A 25,655-nucleotide genomic window follows, 5' to 3' on the forward strand; every position below is an offset into this window, starting at 1 on the left:
GGGTAATATGCAAATTGACCAAACAGCGTAATGACCAGTCGCTATGATGCGCACTGACGACAAGGCGACAGACACTCAATGCAGGAGCTGCCCCCAGCTCGCAGGCCCCAATCGCCTGATATGGGCCTACCAGCCATCCTCTCAATCCCTTCCCCCAGCCTGCAGGCTCCAATAGCTCAATGGCAAATAGGGAACCGGGGGTGGGTGGCGGCGGGGAGAGGGGCTGGCTGCCGGCAGCTGGGGAAGATGGCCCTGATCGTAGGCCAGGCCTAGGGATGGTACTCGTGCACGATTTTGTGCACGGGGCCTCTTAGTTTTATATAACGGAACACTACACAGCAATTAAAATTAATAAACTGCACAAACACATTAATGAAACTTAGAATATATGTTCAGGGGAGAAAACCAGACACAAAGGAAAGCACATTATATGATTATTATGTACATAAGTTCAAAAATAAATCTAAAACAAATTTTGTATTTAGGGATGCATGATAAAATGCTAAAACTAATAAAAAGCAAGGAAGTGCTTACTAGAAAAGTCACAAAAGTGTTATCTGATAGGGAACTGATGGAAGAGGAGTAATGTTTGGGAGGCAGAAAAAGCAGGTTTTCTGGAATGCAGCAAGTGTTCTATTCCTTGATTTCTTTGCTTGTAAAAATCATTGTTTTGTGCCTTGAATACATAAAAATTCACAATAAAAAGGCTTAAAATGGCAAAAACTCTGTAATTAAATATTATGATAGATGAGATAAAGTACAATGAACATAACTAACATCTATTGAGAATTTACTGTGTTTCAGAAGCCACTTTAAGTGCTTTATCTCATTTAACCTTTATAATGTTCAGGAAACTTAGTACTACTATTATACTATTTCAAAGATAAGAGACTGAGGCACAGAGAGCTTACATAATTGACACAAAGTCACACAACTAAAGAGGCCTCATTTGGGATCTGGTCCATGCCTTAGTATAGCTCTGGAGCCCACACTCTTGAGCTGCACATTATGCTGCTTTCTCCAATGCAGAAAAAGACAAATATTCTTTATGCTGTGTACTGGTATTTTCCCCTTGTCAACGTTATTGTTTAGCATGATAGGTAAACTAAGTCTAAAATAATTGGTCTTTCATGGACCCCAGATAGTAAATCTTTAATTTAGCACTCTAAACTTCTTTCATTTTAAACTCTACGAAGGAAAGAAGACAAATCATATTAAGATGACATATTTACTAGTCTAATTTACAATTGAGCAATATCATACATTACTCTGCTCCTGTTGCCAAGCATTGAAGTGAAGGTATACAAGCCATTCATCACTAACCATAAGGGGTATTTCTTCTTAAAGGTCAAATTTTTCTCCCCACCAAAGACTTAACTTAAAGAAGGGATACACTCTGGGTGGGGGGGGACCTGTTTCTCTGACTATTGGTAAGATCATTTTCTGGTTCAATCAAGCTGGAAATTTGTTATTATTATTTTTTTTTTTTTTTAGAAAAATGGTGTACAATGGTTAACTGCAGCGATATGGAGCTTGGCTGACTGGAATAAAGTATCAACCCTTCCATTTTCCAGTTATTTGACCTAGGACAATCTACTTAGCTAAAGGCTGCCTCAGATTCCTCTTGTGCAAATGTAGATAACATTAGCATCTACCTCTCAGAATTGTTTAAAAGTTAAATTAAATAATAAATATAATTTAAAATAGAATTTAATACATAGTAAATGCCACTCAAGTGTTAATTATTATTAGTATTCCTAGACCCTATTTTTTTTCTAAATCTCACCTGCATTTATTGCTTCCTCTCCATTCCCACTGCTATGACCTCATGTCTTACCTCATCCATTCATTCCTATATTGCTCATTTTTCTTAAAATTATTTTTCTTATCTACAAGTCTTCCAGCTGGAATCCATCGTGAAGACAACTCCTGTCTAGTAGTCAAAGAAGAAACTTTTTGTTCACACAATTGGGCTTTGCAAAATATTCTTTGGGTTTTTTTAATTGCCTACCAATTAAATTTAAATTCAAATTTCATATTCTGATTATCAGTATTTTATACAATATAGCTCCAATCTTATTTTCCAGTGTTACCTGGTTTTAGTCCAACACAAGAAACTCATTATGTTGCCAAGCTAAATAATTTACAATTCATAGAATGTAAAGTATAGCTCTTTACCTCTGGACCTGGGGATGCCATTTCCTTGACTTCTCTGTTCACATTTCCACCTGCATCAAGATCTAGTGAAAATGCAACCTCCATGATAAAATCTTGAACCAATGGGGTTGAGAATTACATATCCTTTCTTAAATCTCCTCTAATGCTTTATTTTTCACCTATATTAAACCTTTTCAAATTATTTGTAATAGCTTTATTAATTTGACTACTTTAGACTACTCACATAATACCATCCTATCTAATAAAAGAGTAATATGCAAGTTGACCATACCTCTGCTACACCCACAAGCCACACCCACCAGCCAATCAGGAGCGAGTATGCAAATTAACCCAACGAAGATGGCTGCAGCCACGGAGCAAGCAGGAGGCTTGGGTTTCCCCAGTAATGGAGAAAGCCAAGCTTTCCACACACCCTGGCAGGCCCAGGCCTCCACTCAAGGCTACAAAGTTTCAATTATAGAAGATAAAGAAATCCCAGCAAAAATGGCAGCAGCCATGGAGCTGGAGAGATCAGGAGGCTTGAGTTGCCACGGCAATGGAGGAAGCCAAGCTTTCCGCACACCCTTTCAACCTAGGCCTCCACGCAAGGCTACAAAGTTTCAATTATAGAAGATAAAGAAATCCCAGCAAAAATGGCTGTGGCTACAGAGCAAGCAGGAGGCTTGGCTCCACTCAAGGATACAAAGTTTCAATTATAGAAGATAAATAAATCCCAGATACCAGGGCCTCCCCTTGGGTCTCTGGGGGGTGTGGCCAGCCTGCAAACCACCACAGGCCCCTCACCCAGGCCACCCCATGCCCCAAGGGAACCCCCACCCTGATATGGGACACCCTTCAGGGCAAACCAGCTGGCCCCCACCCGTGCACCAGGCCTCTATTATATGTAATAAAAGACTAATATGCAAATTGACCATCACTCCAACACACAAGATGGCTGCCCCCATGTGTACCAAAGATGGCTGCCACAAAATGGCCAGCAGGGGAGGGCAGTTGGGAGGGCCCAGGCCTGCAAGGGAGGGCAGTCAGGGGCAATCAAGCCTACAGGGGAGGGCAGTTGGGGTGACCAGGCCTGCAGGGGAGAGCAGTTGGGGGGGACCCAGGCCTGCAGGGGAGGGCAGTTAGGGTGACCAGGCCTGAAGGGGAGGGCAGTTAGGGTGACCAGGCCTGAAGGGGAGGGCAGTTAGGGGCAAACAGGCTGGCAGGGGAGCAGTTAGGCATAAATCAGGCTGGCAGGGGAGTGGTTAGGGGGTGATCAGGCTGGCAGGCAGAAGCGGTTAGGGGCAATCAGGAAGGCAGGCAGGCGAGCAGTTGGGAGCCAGCAGTCCTGGATTGAATTAAATAGATCTCAAGCTTCATTTCCATGAATGATAGATTTAAACTTTCTGGGCTACATTTTTCTCCTATGAAAAATGGAGATAATAATACTAGTATACCTACTTCATGATATTATTGCTTAGATGAAATGAGATTTTGAATATAAAATATATGCTACACTTCTGCCAGAATTAAATGCTTAATATAAAATTATTTTAAAATGCTTAATAAAATTATTTTCTTCTCCACATTCCTCAATTTCCATAAATCTATAATAATAAAAGGGTAATATGCTAATTAGACCGGACGACCTTCCAGACAAGCCACAGTGGTGGGGGCCGAGTGGCGGTGGGCACCAAGCTCCTTGCACAAATTTTGTGCATTGGGCCTCTAGTTGTTTCATAAAACACTGGGTGAAATCATTCCCCCAAATTATTTGACAATCATTTCATTATTTTCTTTACTTTGTATTTATGTTTGTCTTGTCTTCTTCTTCAAAAAAAAAACAAAAACCATTTTGGATTCCCTAAGCACCTAACAACTGTTCCTGTTTTTTCTAAAAAGTATATAAACACTTTCAACCTAGGAATATAGTCAACACACAGTAAGATAAATATGTATGCTAATTTTATACACTGTTTACAGGGTGGGGCAAAGTAAGTTTACAGCTCTGAGTACTCAAAACACAGTTTATTCTTTTCTTATTATTTATTAATCATAGCATTATTTTCCATACAAACATCTTTAAACCCACTTTTACCCCACCCTATATATACCTGATGTTTGACAAAATGGTGTGTTTCATTACTAATGGTTGAAAGAAGTAAAGATGTCTACTAAAAAGCACCTTGCTCTGTTTATAAAGAAGACTGAAGTTTACTTTCTATTTGAGCATGTCAATCAGCAGTGGTCACTGAATACCTTTGCTGTGTACTTTATATGACATGATTCTGAAGCTATGATGCTTATTAACAAACATAGTTGGATTAACATATCTAAAAATATCAATTCCAACTTAATAACCACTAACATTTATTGAGCATTTACTCTATACCTGGAACTGTGCTATATTTTACATGCATTATCTCATTTGCCACAAATGAGGTAGTTCCCAATCTTATATCCATTTTTTAAAAAAATTAAGTAATTTATTCAAAGTCACATAGCTCGTAAGTAATAAATCCAGGATTTAAAGCCAGGTGGTCTGATTCCAGAAATCTTAATCCACTATATTATGCTGTCTTTTTTTTAAGTAGTTGTACTTGGAGACAACAAGTAAGCATCAATGCTGCCAGCATTGATTCTACCTTTTTTGAGAATTATATTTTAAAATTCTCCTCCAGATCATCCCACTTCATCAAACAAGGAATTTGAGCAAATGGCGGCCAAGAATGATTTTATGGTCCCTTCCAGCTCTAAAATAATAAAATAGTATCATTTAATTGTGTACTTGTATTTACTGAATGAAAGAAGACTCTTGAAGAACTTTAAAACTCTAATTCTAAACACTTTTCATCCTATATAATAAAAGCCTAATATGCTAAGTGTCTGGTCGTCCGTTCAACCAATCAAAGCATAATATACTAATGATATTCTAAGGCTGCTCAACCACTTGCTATGCTGTACACTGACCACCAGGAGGCAGACAGTCGACCTGTCGACCAGTGTACATCGATGTGCACTGACCACCAAGAGAGCAGACAGTCAAGTGGTCAACAGTCACTATGATGTGCACTGACCACCAGGGGGCAGACGCTCCAACCAGTAGGTTAGCTTGCTGCTGGGGTCCGGCCAATCGGGACTCAGTGAGATGGGTCCCTCCCCAGCTGGCCAACTTCCCACATCCCTCCCCTGCCCCAATCGTGCACCAGTGGGGTCCCTCGGCCTGGCCTGCGCCCTCTTGCAATCCTGGCTGAGGGACCCCATGACCCCCAAGTACACAAATATCATGCACCAGGCCTCTAGTAAAAGAGTAATTTAGGCGAACTATATAATCTTTTTTATTTTTTTTTAAATATATTTTATTGCTTTTTTACAGAGAGGAAGGGAGAGGGATAGAGAGTTAGAAACATCGATGAGAGAGAAACATAGATCAGCTGCCTCCTGCACACCCCCCACTGGGGATGTGCCCACAACCAAGGTACATGCCCCCGACCGGAATCGAACCTGGGACCTATCAGTCCGCAGGCCGAAGCTCTATCCACTGAGCCAAACCAGTTTCGGCTATATAATCTTTTTTTAAGGAAGTTACATTTCACTTATTTCCTACTAGTTCAAAGCAGTTCAAGTAAGGATTGGAAAGCATAATTTGAAATGAAAGCAATGTCATGATAGATAAACAGAAAAAAAAAAAAAAAAAAAAAAAAAAAACCTGCAACATTTTCAGGATAATGCTTAAGCAATACAAAAACCCAAAAAAATAATCAGGACATGTTTGTACTCTTAAAAACACCTAGGCTCTTAAATAAAAGTTATTTAACTTTTTCTGCTACTGCTAAAGGCATATTTTTTGAAAAGTCTTATGTCCAATGCCCAGATTCAACACTTTGAATAGATATTGAGCAAGGCATTAAAACTTCTTGAGTCTCAGTTTTCTTATTTAAAAAATAGAAATAAAAATAATAAACTTAAAATATTTGGGTAAGAATTAAAGGCGCAACATGTAAATTGCCTGATATGGAATAAATCAGAATACTAGCAAATCCTAATACTCAGCAAATCTTAATACTTAATTCAATACTCCTTTTTAAAACTTCCTTATTAATACTGGCTAAAATAACACAAAATAACACTAATTTTTTTCTTCACTCTTCTCAATGTACAATTCAGAGGAAAGCAATCTTAAATAATATGTGTAAAACGTTATTGTGTGCATTATGTACATAGAACAATAGTAAAATTCAGCCATTAGAAATCTTAAAGTTATACAACTTAATTCCAACTAGCCAACAGCTCAAGTTTTTATCTTTTATATAGTTTTTCTCAATATTCACAAATATCAAGAACTGTAAATAGAAATGTGTTCTTTTATGACAGTCTGCCAAATTCATTCAGCATGACTGCAATTGAGTGAAAAAATAGAAATACATATTACTTACTGTATGTGGCGCTTGGCAATTTCAAAATGATTTGCAAACAGTCATCCTCAAAATACTCCTACAAAATGCATCTGTGAAAAGAAAAACAAAAGAGTAAGCAACTTGCCAAAGACACAGAAATACAAATCCAGACCAACACACACGAGACACTACATGCTTAACATACTGAAATAAAATTTTGTGAAATAGAGATTATACCTCTTACAAAACATAATGGGGTGATGAATAGAAATATTCTCAACTGTTTTAAACACCAGTCAAAGAGGACACTCTTAGGTAAGAGGCAAGAGTTTGCACACAGACTTCAGAATCATATATAAGAAACACAATGCCCGCAGAACAACATAAAGCAATTCAAAATCATGAGATGTCTGTAGGTAAATGTAATTGGAGATTTGAGGTGGTTATTAAAATAATTCAAGTTTTTAAAATTCATCTTTGTCTAACATATTAAGATCTCTGATGGAGAGGTTTGCTTGATTTACCCAGAGAATTGCACCAATTCACTTTGTAATTGCATGTCAATTTTAATTAAAGACCACACACTGAGAAAAATGTAGGAATGCTACTTGCATGCCTCACAAAAATACACAAACATCCATTTTCTTTTTTTTTAAGAAAGTCAATGTGATTATAAGGAGAAAGTTATTTAATAAAATTTCATTAATTAATTTGTGTTTTTTTTTAAAGGAGGGATGTTGGGAAGAGCACATTAATTTCAAATCTCACTATATTTCACCATAAATAGGATTTTATGTTTTGGGGTATACTGTTTTATAAAAGAATTGTTCAAAAGAAACAAAATAATATACAACCTAATAATATTTAAAATAACCCTTTAAGGTACGATGTTTTTTTTCGGATAGATCAAACACACTATAGACAATACAAATAAAATTCTTCTAAGCAGCAAGCACCTTTAGAGTAACATTAGTTCTCAGCAACCAACAGAATTTCTGCCCAGAGAGATCTGCTTCTTTACAGTACTAAGTAGAAACACCAGTTTATTACTACAGATGGTGTGCTTTTGTGTTCACCAAAACCAGGTGTAATCAGTTGACCAAACAGAATAGACATTGAGTTGGATGTCTAATTTATCTTCCTGCAGTATGTAAAAAACACAGGATGGCAAAGGCCTCTACCTGGCATAAGAATGAATGATTTTACTATTGGCTCACACAAAGCCACTCAAACAAAAGAAAATTATAAACATAATTAGCAAATTTATAGTTAAATGTCAAAGATAAATCAAGAACCCAGCTAGTGTGGCTGAGTTAGTTGATCACCAGTCCATACACCAAGAGGTTCCTGGTTCAATTCCTGGACAGGGCACATGTCTGGGTTGTGGGCTCAATCCCAGAAGGGGGCATGCAGGAGACAGCCAATAGATGATTCTCATCGATGTTTCTATTTCTCTTTCCCTCTCCCTTCCTCTCTCTATAAAATGAATAAAAACATATTTTCAAAAGAAGTAAATCAAGAAATTCATAAGAAACTATGTCTTTTTAAATTTTCATTTATCGAAGTTTAAAATTAAAGCTTAATAAAAAAGCAAATTAATCTCCTATCTAATAGAGGGAATATGCTAATTGACTGTCACACCCTCACAAAGATGGAAGCGCCCACAGCCACAAGATGGCAGCGCCCAGTCCCCTCAGCCCCGCTGGGGTGCCTGCCTCCAGAGTCCCCCAGTCCCTTCAGGCCCCCAGCCACCCGGGGCCGGCCCGAGGCTCAGGTAACCAGGGCCAGCCGAGGCTTGCACTGCTGGAAGTGGCAGCAGCAGAGGTGTGATGGGAGCCTTGCCTTCCCCTGATCGCCAGATCACCTCCCACCCCTGAGGGCTCCTGGACTGTGAGAGGGGGCAGACCGAGCTGAGGGACCGCCCCCTCCAGTGCATGAATTTTTAGGCACCGGACCTCTAGTTCATATATAATTTCAATAGACTTATAAAGCAACTATTAGAAGATCCGTATGTTTCTTTACACTTTAGCATATTCATTCTTGTAGGCAAGAGAACTAAAGTTAACACTAATTAGGTGACTTCCCCAATTTGACATAACTGGTAAGAGGTGATCCTAAGCTCAGAATCAGTTTTTCTGACTCAATTACTTCTCATTACAACACCTGTTAGTCCCTCCATTGCATCCAGAGTAGAGGTTGCAAAGTGGAGTGTAATAACCAAATCTGGCTTATTGACATGGTTTGTTTATTCCACAGCATGGATTCAAAAGTATGTTTAAAATATTCAAGAGTGGAATATTTTTCATAAAAATCCTCATTTTTAGCTTTTTGAAAGAGCAAAGATTTTGTTAGGCTGAGCCTGCAGAGAACATAAAAATGGTTCTCTCTCTTGGATGAGACATACTTTCTGCCCTCAGCTATTTGCTACATTTGCAAGCTGTCTTCCACTCTTCCATTTTCAAACATTAGTGTTTTGTTCCTGATACCTGCATACCAACTACAATCAGACCTCTTTACTATGAAGCTGGAGGAAGGATTATCCTCAATTAGGCTCAAAAAGCTCATTTCATTAGTTGAAGCAGCTGCTTAAAACTACATTTCACTGGTTTTTATGCTAAGGTGTTAGTGATTAGTTAGTTAACCTTATTTTAATCTATATACATTTTTTAAATTTCATGGGTTTGAATGTCCATTTGTCCAAATATACATTTGATCATTTTTAAAGCTACCAGAGAAATTTACAAACACAATTGCATGGTACAAATCAAGGAAATTATCTCCAGTAATGATTTTACCATGAACACATCTTTAAGAGACTTCCTAGATTGACAAATATGCCATTTGATTAAAAATAATAGAGAGAAAAAAACCTTCAATTTAACTAAATAAACTGGATTAACACTGACCACAAAAGGTAAGGCTATTCAATCCACACTTTCAGATTACATCATGGCATGTTTTAAGTAACTTGAAATAACAATATGTTTGATAAAAACTCTCAGCAAAGTGGGAATAGAAGAATCATACCTCAACATAATAAAAGCCATATATGATAAACCCACAGCCAACATCATACTCAATGGGCAAAAACTAAAACCATTTCGCCTAAGAACAGGAACAAGACAGGGATACCCACTCTCACCACTCCTGTTTGACATAGTACTGGAAGTATTAGCCATTGCAATTAGACAAGAAGAAGAAATAAAACGCATCCAAATTGGAAAAGAAGAAGTAAAGCTGTCCTTATTTGCAGATGACATGATATTGTACATAAAGAAAACCCAAAAGACTCCATCAAAAAAACTATTAGACTTAATAAATGAATTCGGCAATGTAGCAGGATACAAAATTAACGCCCAGAAATCTATGGCATTTCTATACACCAATAGTGAACGTACAGAAAGAGATAGTTAAAAAGCAATCCCATTTACCATCGCACCAAAAAAATTAAGATACCTAGGAATAAACTAAACTAAGGAGGTAAAAAACCTATACGCAGAAAACTACAGGACACTAAAAAAAGAGATAGAGGAAGACGTAAACAGATGGAAGAACATGCCATGTTCATGGATTGGTAGAATCAACATCATTAAAATGTCCATACTACCCAAAGCAATCTATAGATTCAATGCACTCCCCATTAAAATACCAATGGCATATTTCACAGACCTAGAAAGAACTCTCCAAAAATTCATCTGGAATAAAAAAAGACCCCGAATAGCCACAGCAATCCTGAGAAAGAAGAACAAAGTAGGTGGGATCTCAATACCAGATTTCAAGCTGTATTACAAGGCCACTGTTCTCAAACCAGCCAGGTACTGGCACAAGAACAGACATATAGACCAATGGAATAGAATAGAGGACCCAGATATCGACCCAAACCACTATGCTCAATTAATATTTACAAGGAGGCATGAACATACAATGGAGTCAAGACAGTCTCTTCAATAAATGGTGTTGGGAAAATTGGACAGAGACATGCAAAAAAATGAAACTAGATCACCAACTTATACCACACACAAAAATAAACTCAAAATGGATAAAGGACTTAAACATAAGACAGGAAACCATAAAAATACTAGAGGAATCCACAGGCAGAGAAATCTCAGACATATGCCGAAGCAATTTCTTCACCGATACCGCTCCTAGGGCAATGGAAGCTAAAGATAAAATAAACAAATGGGACTACATCAAAATAAAAAGCTTTTGCGCAGCAAAAGAAACCATCAACAAAATAACAAGAAAGCCCACTGTATGGGAGAACATATTTGCAAATGTTATCACTGATAAAGGTTTAATCTCCAACATCTACAGGGAACTTACACAACTTAATAAAAGGAAGATAAACGATCAAATAAAAAAATGGGCAGCGGACCTAAATAGAATTTTTTCGAAAGAAGACAGAAGGAAGGCCAAGAGACATATGAAAACATGCTCAAAGTCACTAATTATCCAAGAGATGCAAATCAAAATGACAATGCAGTACCATCTCACACCTGTCAGAATGGCAATCATCAACAAATCAACAAACAACAAGTGCTGGCGAGGATGCGGAGAAAAAGGAACCCTCTTGCACTGCTGGTGGGAATGCAGACTGGTGCAGCCACTGTGGACAACAGTATGGAGTTTCCTCAAAAAACTAAAAATGGAACTCCCATTTGACCCAGTAATCCCACTTCTAGGAATATATCCCAAGAAACTAGAAACACCAATCAGAAAGGATATATCCACCCCTGTGTTCATTGCAGCACAATTCACCATAGCTAAGATTTGGAAACAACCTAAATGCCCATCAGCAGATGAGTGGATTAGAAAACTATGGTACATCTACACAATGGAATACTACACTGCCATAAAAAAGAAGGAATTCTTACCATTTGTATTTGTAGCAGCATGGAGGGACGTGGAGAGCGTTATGTTATGGGAAATAAGCCAGGCAATGAAAGAAAAATACCACATGATCTCACTCATTTATGGAAAATAAAGAACATTATAACCTGATGAACAAAAAGATAGATACAGAGGCAGTAAAGCACCGAACAGACTGTCAAATTACAGCAGGAAGTTTGGGGAGTGTTGGGGAGGGGGGGAAAGAGATCAACCAAAGGACTTATATGCATGCATATAAGCACGGCCAATGGACACAAGACACTGAGGGAGTGGGATGAGGGCATGCGATACGGGGTGAGGGAGGTTGGGGGAAGGTCAATGGGGGGAAAAAAAAAAGATATATATTCTACTATATGTAATACTTTAAACAATAAAAAAAATAAATTAAAAAATAACAATATGTTTTGTAGAATGCTTTAAAAATATGGAGCTAGAGTTCTGGGTAGCATTAATAGCAGCTACCTAAGTCTGAAACATTTCACAAATTGAGCAAAATATATAGTCTAAAAATCAAAATAAACAAACAAAAACCCACACACAAATCCTAGATCTTTAACATAACTAGAAGTTGGAGAATAATAAAAATGTTAAATTACTTGTAAACAGAAAATTAAATAGCAATTTCCAACAGAGATATCTTTCAAGCTCCACTACATGTATTGCAGAGATCTAAGGGGTCCAGAAAAATCTATGAGGAGGAGGAAAACAAATGTTCTAATACCAGCACAAAATTTACTCTCAGAAAGCCTACTGAAACTATTAAAATACTGAAAAACTATCCTGGCATAACAGACACGGGAAGGAGACATAAAAATATGGAATTCAAGGTGGCAAGATTTTCTCTGGCATTTAAAAATGATGGGGATATGTCCAAAGGACATAGGCTGTAACTTCAAAAGCTCTCAGCAGTGAAATATTGGACAATTGGGAAATCAAAATAATTAATAACCATAAAGAATTAAAATCCATTACAGACAATAAAATATAAATGAAAAATAAAGTGTATAAGGAAAGGAAAATTCTTCTTTTGCATAGCATGCCACTATAATATAGATGTGCTAGTAAGAGTTAGAACATCACCATTAGGCAATTATAGTTAACCTGATTCGGTCAAGAAAACACCTGTGAATCAGCACTTGTGGGTTAAAGCATGATCAACAAGATATTTCCATTGTCTTAAAGTGTCTTTCCACAAATCACTTACTAATTACAAAAAGAAAAGTAGAAACATTCAATGGAGAAACTTGGCAGAGACCATCTTCACTAAATGACCAAAGACAAGATCATCAACAATAGGACAAATATACATGATGTGCCTTCAAGCATGCTACTCCTGAGAAGGACACATCATCACTTCCATGGTCTATCTGCCAAAAAAGCATAACCTGAATTAATCATCAGGAAATACCAGGCAAACCCAAGTTGAGGAATGTCTGATTATTATCTGGCCTGAACCTAATGAGGAAAGTCTGAAAATATGTGGCATGACCTCTTCAAATTCAAAGTCAAAAACTGAGGAACTGCTCCAGGTTAAAGGAAGTTTAAAAGACAGGACAACCAAATGCATGTGTGATCCTAGATGCACTTTGAGTTACATAACAATATTCTTTTTTTTAAAAATATATTTTATTGATTTTTTTACAGAGAGGAAGGGAGAGGGATAGAGAGTTAGAAACATCAATGAGAGAGAAACATTGATCAGCTGCCTCCTGCACACCCCCTACTGGGGATGTGCCCGCAACCAAGGTACATGCCCTTGACTGGAATCGAACCCAGGACCCTTCAGTCCGCAGGCCGACGCTGTATCCACTGAGCCAAACCGGTCAGAGCCATAACAATATTCTTGTTAATTAATAATCAATGTCTTATTTTCCATAATTATACTGTGGTTATACAGGACAATATCCTTATTCTTAGAAAATACACACAAGAGCACTTCATTTCAAGAAGCATGATCTCTGCACCTTATTCACTGTTTCATGTACTCACAACTACAATAATTGCAAACTTTCTGTATGTTTGAAACCATATCCAAATTTAAAATTAAAGAATAAAGGTAGAAATAAATAAATGCTTTACTTTCATTGAGATATCTTGGGATCACAGGAAAATTGTCAAACATAAATCAGTGGAAGGGTTTTTAAATCAAGAAAAAAAATTAGAATAAATCATAATCATTGCCCAATGTTGTTGGAAAACTAGGATAACAAACAAGAAATTCAGAAATATATTTTTTCTGTATTTTATATATTATATACTTTTATATTTCAATTCATTCACACCGGATGACTTTTGTTGTGTTGTCTGTTGTCATTATTTATTTGACAACCTAAAGGAAAAGAGGTCAGTGCCCCCAGATAAGTAGTCAGGTATTGCACATTTTAAAAATTCTTGTGGCACACCAGTTGAAAGCCCTGCCTTAAGATAAAATACCCAGAAGGGGAATTACTAGATTAAATAGCATGAGGCTATTAAGACGTTGTAAACTGTATTTTATTAGTACAGACAACTTCATATTTTAACAATCCCACAATCAGGTTCTATTTTACAGTCACTGTAGACAATAGCAGTTGTGACATAAAAAATATTTGGTGCCTATCTATGCCCCAATTTGGGCCTGGCTCTTCATATTGTCATGTCTTAAATTGAGTGTTATGCATTCTTCTATTACACATGTTGAGTTTAATTACCTTTTTCAATATCTTCAAAGAGATTATCCAACAACTTAACACTGGAATAAAAAATTGTTTATATGGAAATAGAGCAACTTTACTAAAGTAATTATTTATTTGTGGAGGAATTAACACAATTCTTTTTTTTTTTTTAAAGCAACAGCCAAGCACTTTGCAAAACCTAAAGATTGAAAATACCTACAAACAGATGAACCTGTATTAGTCTTAAAACTGAGAACATACAAAGGATTGATTATTCCATGATGAGTAATGTAAGTGAAGGCAGGAAACCCTATAGATCCGCCTGAATAATCCAAGCAGCTATACCAGGTCTCTTCTCTAATTTATAGCAACAAGGTGTCAGAATGCCTAGATATTACCATATTTTTGCACTACATATACGATTTACATTCCATTACACTAGATATTACCTTTTTCTTTTTAAGTGTCATTTTAACCAATGGTTCTCATCGATCTTCAACTTACTTCAGCCACTTTTCTGGCTTCCTATATTCACTTGGAATTCTTGTAAATTCTGACAGAGTTAGCAACTTTCCTACTCTATAGATTCCATGTTTTGTATTCTTAAATTCTGGATGTGAATACAAATATCATTCAGTATAAGCACCCAATAAACCCTTCTGGTGTTATACGTGGTCTGTCCTGGCAGGTTACTGACTCAATGACAAATAACAAGCTATGCCCTCCTTTACACAAAATTACATTTTCTTTACTGGTTGATGAGAACATTGTGTGAGACAAAAACTAAACCTTACTGAAGTGAAGATATATGAACTCTTATTTTAAATTTTATTTTTAAGTTATAGTTTACAGTCAATATTTTTTGTATTAGTTTCAGGTGTACAGCATAGTGAAGATATATGAACTCTTTTGCTTCCCCTCATATTTAAGTCCTGTCATTGTGTCAGAGAACAAAATTAGATTAACTCACAGTGATTTACTTCTCTCAAAGTCATGCTGGTTGTTACCCTCATTTATTCTGATCTTTGAGGTATATGAAAACCAATTGCCTTTTTGATTTATATCTCTATTTTTTTCTATATCAAAGCAAAATGATTAACATATAACTTCTAAAGTCATCACTAGTATGCCCTCCTCTCCCATTTTCATTTGGACTTCAAAAACCATAAGCTAATTTTCTATTGCAAATATGACTTGATCATAATCTTATGATAATTTCAATTGTGAAAAGTATGACAAATCAGAATCTCCAGAACACTGTACATAATTTAAAAGTAATCCTCTTGAAGTTTACTAGACAAATCGTATCAGTATATAATTCCATATTGAATCGACTACAGGATTAAATGCATGGGTAATGCTTTGGCCAATACCTAGGACACCCTCGCCCCTTGATTTCTGGCAGTGTGTGAACACTGACAGTGTCTACATTGTGGTGTTCCCTAACTGGAAACTGTTTCATCATCCCTTTTATATATCCATCCAGTTGAAGAGAAGTGGGGACCTGTTTCCTAACTCAAGTGGGTTCTCAGTCAGTACTTTGTTCCCCCCCTCCCCCACTTTTTTTTTCATTGAATGTTTATGGCTGGCAAATTATTTCACATCCACCAATCTCTCTACATAAAGAGATATGAATGCTTTCTCCTTCTTCACCTTTTCCTATTTACCTGAAGAGAAATGAAAAAAATGTTGTTTTCTTCATCCTCTGAGATGAAGTCTTGCTTAAAACACCCCACCCCACCTTCAGCAAACATACACTAAAGCATAGAATATTTTACATCTTTCATGTCATTATTTTTAATCTCCGTAGAAATTTTACTTTTACCTTTACATATCCCTATATTTTCACCCCTTCCACTTCCACAAAGCTATTCTAAGAACTAACTAAAGATACAGGCAAAGATTCATGTTCACAGAAATTCATCAGTGTCATTTATAATATTTATAATTGTAAATCCTTAAAAGCAACTGGAACTTCTAACAATTAGGGATCAACTAAATAAGTTGAGTTATGCAGCTGATAGAATGCCATGCAGTCACAAAACTCATGACTCAAATAGTATTTATTTACATGTAGAAATCTTCAATCTATATTTTTAAAATAATATAAATACTTTCTAAAATAATATGATGTATAAGGTAGCAAATAATTATAAATATATGAACATATATTTACATATATACATCCTATCTAATAAAAGAGTAATATGCAAATTAACCATCACTCCACTACACCCATAAGCCACACCCACAAGCCATACCCACAAGCCAATCAGGAGTGAATATGCAAATAAACCCAACCAAGATGGCTGCGGCCACAGAGAGCAGGAGGGAGGCTTGGGTTTCCCTGGCAATGGAGGAAGCCAAGCTTTCTGCCTGCCCTTGCCGGCCTAGGCCTCCACTCAAGGCTACAAAGTTTCAATGATAGAAGATACATAAATCCCAACAGAAATGGCGGCAGCCATGGAGCTGGAAAGAGCAGGAGGCTAGGGTTGCCCCCAGTGATGGAGGAAGCCAAGCTTTCCACACACCCTGGCCGGCCCAGGCTTCGCTTAAGGCTACAAAGTTTCAATTATAGAAGATACATAAATCTCCAAAAAAATGGCTGCCACTCCAGGCTACAAAGTTTCAATGATAGAAGATAAATAAACCCCAGATACCAGGGCCTCCGCTTGGGTTGCAAGGGGGCATGGCCGGCCTACAAACCACCACAGGCCCCTCGCCCAGGCCGCCCCCCGCCCCAAGGGAACCCCCACCCTGATCCAGGGCACCCTTCAGGCCAAACCAGCTGGCCTCCACCTGTGCACCAGGCCTCTATCCTATCTAATAAAAGAGTAATATGCAGATTGACCATCACTCCAACACACAACATGGCTGCCCCCATGTGGTCAAAGATCCTGCCCCCATGTGGACACAAGATGGCCACCACAAGATGGCCAGCAGGAGAGGGCAGTTGGGAGAAACCAGGCCTGCAAGGGAGGGCAGTTGTGGACGATCAAGCCTGCAGGGGAGGGCAGTTAGGGGTGACCAGGCCGGCAGAGGAGGAAAGTTGGGGGTGACTGGGTCTGCAGGGAAGGGCAGTTGGGGGGGCTTCAGGCCTGCAGGGGAAGGCAGTTAGGGGCAAACAGGTTGGCAGGGGAGCAGTTAAGCATCAATCAGGCAGGCAGGGGAGTGGTTAGGGGGTGATCAGGGTGGCAGGCAGAAGCAGTTAGGGGCAATCAGGAAGGCAGGCAGGCAAGCAGTTGGAAGCCAGCAGTCCTGGATTGTGAGAGGGATGTCCGACTCACAACCACTCCCCTGCCAGCCTGATTGATGACTAACTGCTCGCCTGCCAGCCTGTTTGCCCCTAACTGCCTTCCCCTGCAGGCCTGAGCCCCCCCCCCCCAACTGCCCTTCCCTGCAGACCCAGTCACCCCCAACTTTCCTCCTCTGCCGGCCTGGTCACCCCTAACTGCCCTCCCCTGCAGGCTTGATCACCCACAACTGCCCTCCCTTGCAGGCCTGGTTCCTCCCAACTGCCCTCCCCTGCTGGCCTGATCACCCAGTGCGATCGGGCCTAAACGGGCAGTCAGACATCCCTCGAGGGGTCCCAGACTGGAGAGGGTGCAGGCTGGGGTGAGGGACACACACCCCCGTGCACGAATTTTGTGCACCAGGCCTCTAGTATATGTATAAAATTCAGAAAGCCTGAAGGACTATGTAACAAAGTGTTCTCTCTGAATGATGTACAAATATAATATTAATTTCTATTTTTCTCCGTTTCTTAATCTTTCAAATCTTCTACCAAAAAAAAAGTCATGTTATAAAATCCAAAAACAAAGAATAGTTTAAAATTTCAGAATAAAAGCAACACAGTTCATAAATAAGAATGAAATAAACAGCTGTATAGCAGACAGAACTTCAGCATTAAAAGAACTAGAAACAGTATGGACAAAATTGAGGAATAATTAGGCAATTAGAAATTATCATTATTGCCTCACCAATATCTATTCTCTCCTCCCTTAGCTGCTAAGTGTACTTTGATGCTCTCTGGCCTTTGCCTCCCCAAAATGTAGATAGATACAATGGTTGGAACTCTAGCAGCTGTTTTCAGTGCATGAACCTTAGAAAGGCTACAAGGATCCCTGGTGACAATAAAGAGCCATCTTATCAGACTTATGCACCCTCTAGAACCCACAATTTTTATGAATTTGTGGTGATTATCTTTAGATTAGATAACACTAATATTTTTATTTTTTTAATCTTTATTGAACAAATTATTACAGTTGTTCCTCTTTTTTTCCCCCTATAGCTCCCCTCCACCCAGTTCCCACCCCACCCCACCCCATGCCCTTACCAGCCCCCCACTGTCCTCATCCACAGGTGTATGATTTTTGTCCAGTCTCTTCCCGCACCCCCAACCCTTTCCCCCTGAGAATTGTCAGTCCACTCCCTTTCTATGCCCCTGATTCTATTATATTCACCAGTTTATTCTGTTCATCAGATTTTTTATTCACTTGATTTTTAGATTCACTTGTTGATAGATATGTATTCGTTGTTCATAATTTTTATCTTTACCTTTTCTTCTTCTTCCTCTTCTTAAAGAATACCTTTCAGTATTTCATATAATACTGGTTTGGTGGTAATGAACTTCTTTAGCTTTTTCTTATCTGTGAAGCTTTTTATCTGACCTTCAATTCTGAATGATAGCTTTGCTGGGTAGAGTAATCTTGGTTGTAGGTTCTTGCTATTCATCACTTTGAATATTTCTTGCCACTCCCATCTGGCCTGCATAGTTTCTGTTGAGAAATCAGCTGACAGTCGTATGGGTGCTCCCTTGTAGGTAACTAACTGTTTTTCTCTTGCTGCTTTCAATATTCTCTCTTTGTCTTTTGCTCTTGGCACTTTAATTATGATGTGTCTTGGTGTGGTCCTCTTTGGATTCCTTTTGTTTGGGGTTCTGTGCGCTTCCTGGACTTGTAAGTCTATTTCTTTCACCAGGTGGGGGAAGTTTTCGGTCATTATTTCTTCAAATAGGTTTTCAGTATCTTGCTCTCTCTCTTCTTCTGGCACCCCCATAATTCTGATGTTGGTATGCTTGAAGTTGTCCCAGAGGCTCCTTACACTATCTTCAACTTTTTGGATTCTTTTTTCTTTTTTCTTTTCTGGTTTGGTGTTTTTTGCTTCTTTGTATTTCAAATCTTTGACTGGATTCTTGAGATCCTCTAGTCTTCTGTTGGATCTCTGTATATTATTTTTTATTTCAGTCAGTGTATGCTTAATTTCTAGTTGGTCCTTTTTCATATCCTTGAGGGTCTCGCTAAATTTATCGGCAGTTTCTAGAAAATTCTTGAAAAACCTTATAACCGTGGTTTTGAACTCTATATCCAGTCGTTTGCTTTCCTCCATTTCTGTCATTTGTGACCTGTTTCTTTGTCTCTACATTTTGGCTGCTTCCCTGAGTTGGCAGAGTGGCTTTGTGTGGTAGGTGTCCTCTAGGGCCCAGTGGCTCAGCCTCCCCAGTTACCTGAGGTGGACACTCTTGGTGCACCCCTTTGTGGGCTGTGTGCACAGTCTTGTTGTAGTTAAGCCTTGATTGTTGTTGGTATCACTGGGAGGAATTGACCTCCAGGCCAATTGGCTGTGAGAATCAGCTGTGTCTAAGCTGGGAGAACTTCTGTGCTGGAGGCACCCTTATGAGACAAGACTTGCTTCAGTGGGGCTTTGGTGCTCACTGAGTCTGCCCCCTGAGTGTGTTCCTTATGGTTCTGAGGAGTTGTAATCTGGATGGTCCCACTCTGACCCCTGGGTACACTGATTCTTGGATCTCTAAGGAGGTGCTAATTTAGCCTCTGCCTGAGGCCACCCAGCAGGAGCTATGGAGAGATCTGCAGATTCCTCTTCTTTGTTTGGGTTTTGGAGGTGCCCAGATGCGGCCCAGCTGTGAAGCAAAGCAAGCTGCTGTGGGGCCTTGGGCCTTCTTTTGGATGTTCTGGGTCTCTCTGACTCAGCTGTCATTTGTGAGGTAAGTTTAGATTTCAAAGGACCAGGCCATTCATATGTAAAAGCCTCTGTGCACAGCTGGGGTGGGGCAGAGTTTCAGGGTGGAGCAAACAGTAATGGCTTCCCATCAGCCCTGCCCTAAGAGGCCCCCGGGTCTCAGTGTCCCACGGTAATCACTGCAAGCACCTCTGAGAGAAAGCCGCCCTCAAGTTCCGCCTGCTGCCAGACAGTCCAGTTTCTCCCCGAATGAGTCTGGGTCCCCAGAGTCTTGCCCAGAACTGGAGTTCAGAGCAGTCAGGAGCTTGTGCCTCCCTCTGGCTTGAAAAAAGCCAGCCGCGTACTCAGTTGCCAGCCCTCTCCACGCGCGCACCTCGCCTCCGTAGCTCTGCCTTCCACAGCTCCTCTGAGTCTCAGTGTGCTTTTCTCTTTCCTTCTAGTTGTAGAATTTCCACTCAGCCAGCCTTCCTGTGGTTCTGGATGATGTCCGTTTTGTCTTTTAGTTGTAGTTTTTAAGTAGTTGTGCCAGGCGGCAAGTTCAGGTGTTTACCTATGCCGCCATCTTGGTTTCTCCTCTAATATTTTTATTTTTATTGATTTCAGAAAGAGGGAGAGAGAAAGAGAGATAGAAACATCAATTATGTGAGAAAATCATTGATCAGCTGCCTCCTGCACGCCCCTTACTGGGGATCAAGCCCGCAACCCGGAATGTACCCTGATTGGGAATCAAGCCATGATCTCCTGGTTCATGGGTCACCGCTCAACCACTGATCCACACCAGCTGGGGAACACTAATATCCATTTATACCCACCATATTCCATAAAAAGATACCAGAAGTGTCACAAAGATTCATTCAATAGAGCATCAGTAACTTCATAAGTCTTTATCCTATAGAATCAATATTTAACATTTTTTCAAGACATTTATTGAATGACTGACTATATTGTAGACTTTGGTAGATCTTAGGGGGATGATAAAAAATGTGATGCCAGTTCAATCCCAGGTTTTGGTACCAAATTAAAAAAAAAAAATGAGATGCCTCTGTTGTGAAATAGCTTACAATTTAAAATGCGAGACAGATGAGGATACAACTAAGTATGGTGATAATGTAGTATAAGGTAGCAACATCAATAGGAACAAAGTGCTAACGAAACAGAAAAAAAAAAATAGAACAATTCCCCCTTAGAGATTTGGGGGAAATATTTAAAAAGCGTTGCCACTTGAGCTGACTTGAAATGAGGAGATAGGTAATTGAAAGCTGAAAAGCAGTGTGAGCAAGAAACAGAGTCATGGACATTCATGCCATATTCAGAGAAGTAACTGAATCCTGCAAATACTACATTAGATGGGACCAAAAGATGAGATATGAGACTGAGAAGGTCATTTAAGGTAGATTTCTATGAAGGATCTTCAATGACATGGTAAAGAAATCAAAATTTAAACTGAAGAGTTTTCAAGGGTTTTTACAACCAGGAGTTGCATACTCAGAACTATATTTGGAGAGACCCTCTATTGGCAGTGTGGAGTATGTAAGGAAGTACACAATGGGAGCTAGCTTTATTTTAGAGAAAAATGTGAGTGCCGGGTTTAGACTAGGCAAAACCATGACTGAGGGCAGGTGGGGTGACAGGGCAACCCCTCAAAATCCCTTTCAATCTTAAACTCTGTGACTTATATTCCTTGTGAAGCAATGGAGTTCCAGACTAATTCTCAGAAATGACAGAGGTGGCAGGACTCTTGAATTACTTCAGTGAAAATCATAAAGACATTGCTATTTCAAACACCCACTGAGTTTGACAACAAGTATATAAAGTGCATAATCTTTGACCAGCTGACAATGGAATTTGAGAGGAAAAAAATCACAAAGAAGACATTAATATAGCACAGTGGAAAGACATATTCAATTATCCTCCTGGAAAAGCCAGATAGAAATTTGACTGACCTAAATCTTTTGGCCTGCATCATTTTCCAAAGAAACATCAACTGCTTTGGAAGCCCCAGGGGACCTATCAGTACATGCGCAATCTAATTAAATGCATGTAGTAAGGACTTAATCGTGTAGAGCATTTTGCTAGGTACAGCACAAAAAGAATTGTGTTAAACTGCCTTCTTGGATTTCATAATATACAAAAAACAAATACATGTGGATATGCATCTATAATTTAGGAAGATAGATGAAAGGATTCATTAAACTACAGCAACGAGCAAATATCCTATCTAATAAAAAAGTAATATGCAAATTGACTGTCACTCCAAGACACAAGATGACTGCCCCCATGTGGTCAAAGATGGCCACCACAAGATGGCCTGCAGGGGAGGGCAATTGTGGGAGACCAGGCCAGCAAGGGAGGGCAGTTGGGGGGGACCCAGGGCTGCAGGAGAGGGCAGCTGTGGGCGATCAGCAAGCAGGGAGGGCAGTTAGGGGTGACCGGGCCGGCAGAGGAGGGCAGTTGGGGGAGACCAGGTCAGCAGGGGAGGGCAGTTGGGGGGTGGGCAGGCCATCAGGGAGGGCAGTTAGGGGTGACCGGGCCAGCAGGGTAGGGCAGTTGGGGGACCAGGCCTGTAGGAGAGGGCATCTGGGGGTGATCAGGCCAGCAGGGAGGGCAGTTAGGGGGACCAGGCAAGCAGGAGAGGGCAGCTGGGGGTGATCAGGCCAACAGGGAGGGCACTTAGGGGTGACCGGGCTAGCAGAGGAGGGCAGTTGGGGGACACCAGGCCTGCAGGGGAGGGCATTTGGGGGGGAACCAGGCCTGCAGGGGAGGGCAGTTGGGGGAGACTGGCCAGCAGGGGAGGGCAGTTGGGGGTGACCGGGCCTGCAGGAGAGGTCAGTTAGGGGTGACCAGGCCAGCAAGGGAGGGCAGTTAGGGGCAATGAGGCAAGCCGGGGAGCAGTTAGGCATCGATCAGGCTGGCAGGGGAGTGGTTAGGGGTGATCAGGCTGGCAGGCAGAAGCAGTTAGGGGCAATCAGGAAGGCAGGCAGGCAAGCAGTTGGGAGCCAGCAGTCCTGGATTGTGAGAGGGATGTCCGACCGCCCATTTAGGCCCGATCCCACCGGTCGGACATCCCTGATTGGATAGGATGCAGGCTGGGCTGAGGGACACCCCCTCCTCCGTGCACGAATTTCATGCACTGGGCCTCTAGTATATATATATTTACATGGAACACTTCATGAACATTAATAAATAGGACAATTCCCTGATTATTTCCATTTCAAGGGGAAACATGACTAAAGGTCAGATAATAAATGCCAGTGACCAGATCTCACTCCTGAGGCTTGTTGGAAGAGAAAAGGAAAACTCTGCCCTATTCAGTTTTAACAGCACTGGAAGCCAAGGTCAGTGAAGCAGTCCAAGGCATAACATGCCACAGGACTGCAAGTACTTGAAGGGAGGAGACAGGCCAACCATGGCACAGCATCAATCTGGGGATAAAAGCTCCTTTTCTTTCCTTCCTTTTTTTTTTTTTTTTTTTTTTTTTTTTGGTGTTGGTGTTAGGCCACTCCAATAAGCACATTTGGCCTTGAAGAGAGAAATCTACATGTGGGTGTCAGCAAAAAGGTAAAATTCATGAAATTTCTAATCAACAGAAGATGTGAACCTGGGTTGAGAAAGTTAGCAGGTGAACAAGTTAGAAACTGGGGTGCAGTGTGAATTTTGCCCCTAAGATTAATACAGGGTGTGCGTCATCAGAATTCTTAAGTCCTCTGAATGACTTGTTTGATGGCAATCAGCCAAGCATACCATCAGATCAGAATTCTAGATACTAAAGAACCGCACTGTCCTTGAAGCCCCTGCACAGTGAATGAACAAATGAGACACACGTTTTCCTATAAAATTCAGTCATGAATAGCACAGTATGAACACCCTTGTTTAAAAGAAACAGAAAGTAGCAAGAGTAAAAATTCTACAAGATAACAATCTGTAGTAATGCACTCATGATTCATGAACCTATAATATTGTTCATAGAGAAAAAATTATGTTTATATTTGTTTATGGTACACAAAGCCCTTTCTTGATAGAAAAGTGTGGCCTATAAAGTAAATAGCTCTATTTTGCAGATGTTTTTCATTTCTGAATGAGAAATAATCCTCAGAAACAGGAATGAGAAAATCATCTCTTTAATATGATGTATGATTTAAATAGTATGACAACTCAAGAAGACCGAGATCTGAAGACTGAGCATGCAGGTAGAAATTCAAGGCACACAGAAAAGGAGATTTGCCTAGTGGATCCCTAGGGTTTTAGAATTGCAAAATCACTCAGTAACTGGAGGAGGTGAACACGAACCCATTGCTAAAAACCATTTGTTAGTATGTGCCCTTTAATGAAAGTTTGGAAGTGCCTGATCTTGCACTTACATAGTGCCCTAAAGTAAGTAGATCCCAAAACCACTGGCGAGATTTATTAATTGATTATGTGCTGGCTGTTTACACAGGAATCATTTCATGCACCAATAAATTATTAAAATGTGGCAACATTTTATTGGACCACAAGTTTATATATTACGTTATTATGAGATGTAGCCATATGGCCAATTAAAAGTGCATGGGTATTTAGAGAATTATAATAAAATGCAGATGCACATAATACAACTTGATTAAAATCACATAAAATGTTTCCATGGCAAATACTACATACATATATGATTGGAAAAAATAGATGGACAGAAAAAATATTATTTTTAAAATGACTAAATGTAGGTGTTTTAGGGTGTGTTTGTGTGAAGAGGAATGGCAAGGGTGAAGGATTTTAAGGTTGTCAAAATACTCAAACTACTAAATTAAACCTGACAAAAAAGTTACACTGAAAATAAGATTTTAGACAGATAAGTTAAAATGTGTTGGAGCAAAACTTAATTTGGTCTAACAAAAGGTCAAAACAAACTTTATAGTTAACAAAGCAACTTAAAGTTAGCAATGAATCTGAATTACCTATCTATAATAATAAAATAGTAATATGCTAATTAGACCAGATGTCTTCCAGACATCATTCCAGACATCCTTCCTGACCAAGCCGGGTCTGGAGGGAAGCTAGCCCAGGTCCCAGGTGCCAGAGGGAAGCCAGTGCCGGCAGCAGGGGGAAGGAAGGCCTACTCTTTCCGGAATTTTCATGCATCAGGCCTCTAGTGTGTGTGTGTGTGTGTGTGTGTGTGTGTATGTGTGTATATATATATATATATATATATATATATATATATATATATGCCTAAGCAATTGGCCAACCAGCCGACCATTCTACCAGTAGCTATGATGCACACTCACCACCAGGGGGCAGATGCTCAATGCAGGAATGGAAACCACAGGCATGGAAACATGGAACAGACTGATGAATTTCAGAAGGAAGGAGGGAGGGGGGAGGGCGGAAAGAGATTAACCAAAGATCTTATATGCATACTAGAGGCCCGGTGCACGGATTTGTGCACCAGCAGGGTCCCTCGGCCTGGCCTGCACCCTCTCACAACCCAGGATCCCTCAGGGATGTCAGAGAGCCGGTTTTGGCCCGATCCCCGCAGGCCAAGCCAAGGGACCCACCAGTGCACCAATCCGTTCACCAGGCCTCTAGTCATAAAATAAGATCAGTA

The 25,655-nt window shown here is 39.8% G+C and overlaps 1 protein-coding gene across 12 annotated transcripts in view; it reads right to left on the reverse strand.

The window, feature by feature from the left end:
• Positions 1 to 25,655, reverse strand: part of GALNT13 (polypeptide N-acetylgalactosaminyltransferase 13) — a 499,062-nt gene that overhangs the window by 453,981 nt on the left and 19,426 nt on the right. For all 12 annotated transcript variants that reach the window (XR_013960615.1, XR_013960616.1, XM_080668540.1 and 9 more), the window contains exon 2: positions 6,591 to 6,661. The gene's annotated coding sequence lies outside the window, so the exon portion shown is untranslated. The remainder of the gene's footprint in view (positions 1 to 6,590; positions 6,662 to 25,655) is intronic.

Source organism: Plecotus auritus (genome assembly GCF_963455305.1).
Source record: "Plecotus auritus genome assembly, chromosome: 5".
NCBI lineage: Eukaryota > Metazoa > Chordata > Mammalia > Chiroptera > Vespertilionidae > Plecotus > Plecotus auritus.